The sequence below is a fragment of the Pipistrellus kuhlii genome, unplaced genomic scaffold (genome assembly GCF_014108245.1).
Source record: "Pipistrellus kuhlii isolate mPipKuh1 unplaced genomic scaffold, mPipKuh1.p scaffold_m20_p_3, whole genome shotgun sequence".
Classification (NCBI taxonomy): Eukaryota; Metazoa; Chordata; class Mammalia; order Chiroptera; family Vespertilionidae; genus Pipistrellus; species Pipistrellus kuhlii.
Window position 1 is genome coordinate 126,501,101 of NW_023425529.1, and position 6,133 is coordinate 126,507,233.

General features: G+C 33.7%; 1 pseudogene; it reads left to right on the forward strand.

Moving 5' to 3' along the window:
* Positions 1 to 2,221: 2,221 nt before the first annotated feature.
* On the forward strand, positions 2,222 to 3,093 carry LOC118729176 (annotated as a pseudogene).
* The last annotated feature ends 3,040 nt before the right edge of the window (positions 3,094 to 6,133 follow it).

Below are 6,133 nucleotides of genomic sequence, written 5' to 3' on the forward strand. Positions count from 1 at the left end.
GGCCAGATAGGAGAAAATCAATTCTTCTATTATACAGAAAGGGCAAATACAGTGTTTCCCTGAAAATAAGACATCCTCCGAAAATAAGACCTAGCACATGGAAAGATAAGGCATCCCCTGAAAATAAGACCTAGTGCAACTTTGGGAGAAAAAATTAATATAAGACACTGTCTTATTTTCAGGGAAACAGGGGTAGTAATATTAAGATATTTCCTCTAATTCCCTTTTAATGTGCATGAATTTCATGCACCAGGCTACTAGTCTCATCTAGATAATCATCGAGAGAATAAAACATCCCTTATACACAGTGTAACAACAGGGTGGGGAAAATATACCTCCACAAGGTAAATCAGTGTATACTGAGGAAAATTATGAAGAAGGGAGATTATATCTCAAGGACTTAAACTCAGTACCACTGGAAGTTCATCAATAGCATTATAATCAGAACAATTGGCTTTTCAGAGGTCAGAGGGATAAAGGACTTTGAAAACTGTAACTTTTCACAAACACCAGGGAGGTGGGGAGGATTGGGGGGCTAATGGGACATGAAGACACATATGTAATACCTTAATCAATAAAGAAAATTTTAAAAAAGTTTAATTGGGAAACTTACTGAATACTGTATTTCTCATTTTAATATACATGTTAGTTGTTCTCTAAAAAAATACTATAAATTTAACTTTAAATTAATTTGAACTAAAAATAAGCTGCTATTAAATATATGTGCTTTTAGTGTTAAGTTTGACACACAATCAGGAAGATAGAGAGTTTCCATTTTTAAGAGTTGCTTGATGAGTTTTGTACTGTGTAGGTGGAAAATAGGTTATGCTCCAGATGGAGCAAAGTTAAGTTTCTAGGATGTGTTACAATCATACTGACATTATTGACAAGACAGTTTCAATGATCTGTAAGGCATATATAAAATTACCAGGCTTTTTGTGCTTTCAAAGTGGTAACTATTGGAAATATTTAATTTTTAATAATAAGCATAGAGCGAGTGCTCTAATGCAATTTAAGGATAATGTTCACTTGCATGTTAACAGTTATTTAATTATATAAGATAATTATTCTAAGATTGAGAAAACGATATATATTTAAATTATGACTTCTTCCCAAGAGAACCAATTTACACAAGTGAGCCAAAATAATAAAACAGGAAAAATGGTACATTACATACTCTCTAGAATTCAGGGAATCAAAAACTCAATGGAAAACTCATATTTTCCTTTCAAGAAAATATTGGCTTCTTAATTATTATTTCTATTATGAGCTATAAATTAGCTTTTCCTACAGGTATAATGAAATCAATCAGAAGCAGGGATTAATTATTCAGTTATTATTTTTTTTTCACACACATCTTTAGCAATAGTTCTAAAGTTAAGTTATAATTTTCTTTTTAACACAAAGAAAATTTCATTGAATACAATAAGGAAATAATTTATTCTCTTATGTTGTAACTTTTTATGGTTTATGACTACAATAATTTCAATACTCAAAATTTTATTTTAAAAATCACAAAGCCATTAAGAACATTCATTATAGAGTAAAAATTAAGCAAATTCATTTATTTTTTATATTTCTGTTCCCTATTTTTTACTATTTGAAAATGCACCTCATATTTCTTTTCAGATGAGCACTTCCATTCACTCTTCATGCAATCATACATTTAACAGTATTAACTGAGCATCAAGTAGGTATCAATCACTATGCCAGGAAAAGCAGTAAACATTTCCTCCTTGAGGTTGGAATTATGGATACAGTAAATAAAAGCCGTTGGCTTTAATATTCAAAACACATAAATAAAAGTTGCTACTATAAATTCTCTAGTAAAAAAGAACATAAGAGGATGACATAAAACTTAAGTTGTGTGGCAAGGAAAGGCTCCACATAGATCCTAATTATTAATTTAATATGTTTGAAAGTGGTATAGCTTATTATAAGAAAAAAATGTTGAAAATTTTTAGAATTCTTTTAAATTTATTTTTAAAACAGCAATTTTGCACAGCTTGTGGAATAGGTTAGCAATTTAACAAAATAGAACTTTATTGCTATAAACACTGCTCTGGGTTAATGCTGTACTAAATCATAGCAACAAACAATCACAAGGACTTTCGTGGATTTAAAAAAAAAAGTGAATGGAATAACATACAGAGAATTTTTGCTTGCTGCGGGCCACTGGTTCCATTCTGCTCCCTCTTCTTGTTCCCCTGCACACCCTACCATGAAGTGCTCTGAAGGCACACTGGCCTCTCCCCCAGCAAACGGACCCTGGCCCCTCGGAGGAGGGCGGCCTTCCTCTCTGGCAGCCCCCCCCCCGCCCCCGCCATGGAGTCTACACCAGCCCCTGGCTGAGGCCTGGCAGTGCCTGTGATCACACAAGGCCACCCGTGGAGAAAACCCTGGTGAAAACCCACATTCAGATGGCCCTTCCTTCTGGGTGCTATAGAAGAGTAGCTCCATTGTTCCCGCTTGGCTGCAGAACTCTTCAGAGGCATAGGAGCTGGTGTTCTGCCTGAAGATTATAGAGGAAATCGCGGTGTTGTACTTTCATTTTGGCAAAGAAGAATTGGAAGTAAAAGTTGGTGATAGAATGACACACAGCTCATTTGTGATCGGATTTTTTATCCGGAAATAGAGGAAGTTCAAGTTTTGGATGAGACTGAAAGGTGTTCAGGAGGTTTTTGTTCTACTGGAAAAAAGTTAAAATTTATGCCAAGAATAGAAAATTAGAGTTTTTGTTTGTTGTTGTTTTGCACTTCTGTAAACTTAACAACTTTAGATTCTAAAAATATTTGGTTCTCTTATGATCAAGGAAAAAGGCACTCTGTTGGGATCACATTGAACTTTTTTGTGTTTTTCTATATTTGTTGTATAAACATTCATGGTAACCTAATAGTTATTTTTTTTTCAATCAAATGTATTATACATCAATTATAGAGCCCTAGAACCGTATTATTTAATTCACTAAATGCTACCCATTCAACAACTTATTCTTCGGTTTGCTTTATAAATCATAAACAAAGCCTTTTATTCAATAAATTTGAATCCTTTCACAGATACAAATTATTATGTAAACTGAACTAATAGATAATAAAGAAAGTTATTCCTTGTTCTCTTTTTAAAAAAGAATAGCATACATATTTGCTTCAAGGCATTAAAAATTTGGATGTCTATCTCACTATCATCTATCTATACCTATCTGTCTATCTATCTATCTATCTATCTATCTATCTATCTATCTATCTATCTATTACTATCATCTATCTATCTATATCTATCTACATATCTATCTATATCTATCTACATATCTATCTATCTACATATCTATCTACCTATCATCTATCTAATGAACTTTCAGAGCCCGAGAACTTGTTAAGTACCCAGAATGTCTGGGTGGAAAGACCAGACAGAATAAAATAAATCAAATACCCCTATATCTGCAGACTTGCTAGCCATCTCTCTTTATTATATTCTTCACAACAGCCAAAGCCACATAGCATGTGTAAGACTTTGGAAAAGATTTGCTTTACTCAATTCAGCCAACTGAAAGAACTATGACTTTTTGAGCTATTATGTTAAATGCAGAATGTGAGTGTGTGTGAGGATGGACATATACATACACATGTATAAGCATGCATACCTATAGCAATGAAATAAGCCAACATTTGCATGCTTTTTTTTTTTTTATTAAGGAACTTTAAAATTGCCCTTGCATAATCCCATGTAAATTGGGAACATCTTATAAATCCTTTTTGAATGTCATCTTCTTCCTTCTGAATATTTCACTTCACCCTGAGTACTATATTGAATTATAATTCTGATCAAAGTCCAGTGAAAATGAGTATTGAAGAATGGAGCAAATTGCTTGTTTTCCATTAAGGTGGAGGTGCAATGATAATTTCAGAATACTAATATAGGAAAGGAATAGGACTGCAAAAGTTTCTGATCCTATACATCATCTATTCCATCACCCAATTTTCCATCCTTGCCAGAATAATGTTCTAACATCACGAGAGAGAAGTAAAACCTTTGTGAATTTAGCTGAAATGGTTTTTGGCAGTCTTAGCCCCAAAACTGTAAGCAGTAAGAAATTCCTTCAGGAGCACATGAAAGCTTTACATTTTATTCTTTACTTGAGGTAAGCTTTTGAGAGTGGAAATAGTCATACTATTATTTTGAGTTGTTTAGAAATATCAAAAGCAACAATCTAACCCTTTCTCATCTCACATAGATCTCCGGCAGCAGATTCTTTGTGTTTGCTAGCAATAACAACTGACCTTGGCTCACTTGAGTGAAAAAGAAGAGAAAAAAAGGACTTTATGCGAAGGTGACAGGAGTGACTGAAAACCTAAAAGTGAACAAACACACGTTTAGATAGATCTCAAGACCTTAGCCGCAGGAGCTCCTGAGAGTTTCTGTATGGCCTCTCCAAAAAATAACGATTTTCTTTGTATCTATCAGCTGAAGAATCAATATTATAGGAAAAGGAATCTGCTCTGTGTTCGGATTTTGCCCTTGTGTCCATCATCTCAAACCAGAAGAAAAAGTGAGGGGCTTGCAGTTAATCACTGAGAGTTCAATGAGCATGACAGTTCTCAGGGTGGGGTTTCCAAAACAGAGACAAAAATCACAAATTAAATATCAAATGCAACCAGTTTTCTTCTTTTTCCCTGTATTTATTGATTATAACATTATAAAAAAAAAAAAAACTTAGAGAGCAATCAAAGTATTTGTAAGCATGCATATTAGCAAAGCCTTTGGACATAGATATTGAGGCAGTGGGGACTTGCCTGAGATAGGAATGGTGGTGGGGGGGGAGGAGGGAGATGTCATTTGTGGAAAAAGGAGACATGTAAAACTTTTTTTTGTTTAATATATTTTATTGATGTTTTACAGAGAGGAAGGGAGAGAGATAGAGAGCTAGAAACGTCGATGAGAGAGAAACATCGACCAGCTTTCTCTTGCACACCCCCTACTGGGGATGTGCCCGCAATCAATGTACATGCCCTTGACCGGAATTGAACCTGGAACCTTTCAGTCCGCAGACCGACGCTCTACCACTGAGCCAAACCGGTTTCGGCACATGAAAAACTTTAAATTAAAAACAAACAAACACGAAAACAACTTCAAATGTAAAAGAAAAAGAAAATTTCATTATTCAAAAATTTTCCACTTTCAAATTTCTAAAACATCTTATATTATCTTTTCTAATTTTCTTTTCTGAATAGGCTGCCAATTTTAATCTAGATTATCCTTTTTAAATAACCAGGTTTTTATTTCATAATAATAATTTAAAAGTTATGCTTTTAAAACTTTTCTATTTTATTATTTTCTTATTATATGCTATATAATAAAAGTCTAATATGTGGTAGTTTTATTTTTAATTTTTTGAACCTCTATTGCTGTACTAAATTACATTCTCACCAACAGTGTTTTCCAAGTCCTTGTCAGCACTTACTATATTTTTATATATGACTTGAGGCCCAATGCATAAAAATTCATGCAAGAGCAGGTCTTCCTACCCCCGGCTGTCGGCACTGACTTCCCTCCAACACCTGGGGCCCAGGCTGGCTTCCCTTTGACCCTGTCTTCATCAGGAAGAACTCTGGAATGACAAACGATGTTCGGTCTAATTAGCATATTACCCTTTTTTTATTATAGATAATAGCCACCCTAGCAGGTGTAGCATATCTCATTGTATTTTGACTTGCTTTCCCTGGTAATTAATGGTATTAAGCATTTTTTCCTGTAAAAGTTGCCCAATTATATGTCTTTTCAGAGGAAATGTAGATTTAGGTCATTTGCCCATTGTATTGGATTATTTATTTGTTTGCTATTGAGTTGTGTGAGTTCTTTATATGTTTTAGATATTAACTTCTTATTGAAAATATGTTTTTTTATATATTTTCTCCTACCCAAGTTTGCCTTTTCAATTTGTTGATTTTTCTTTTGTTGTGCAGAAATTTTGAATTAGTCCTATTTGTTTATTTTTGTTGCCTATGCTTTAGGTGACATTTCCAAAAATCTCTTTCAAAACCAATGTCAAGAAGTTTTCCACCTATGTTTCCTACTAGGAGTTTCAGTTTTAGGTCTTCCATTTAAGTCTTTAACTCATTTTGAATTGATTTTTGTG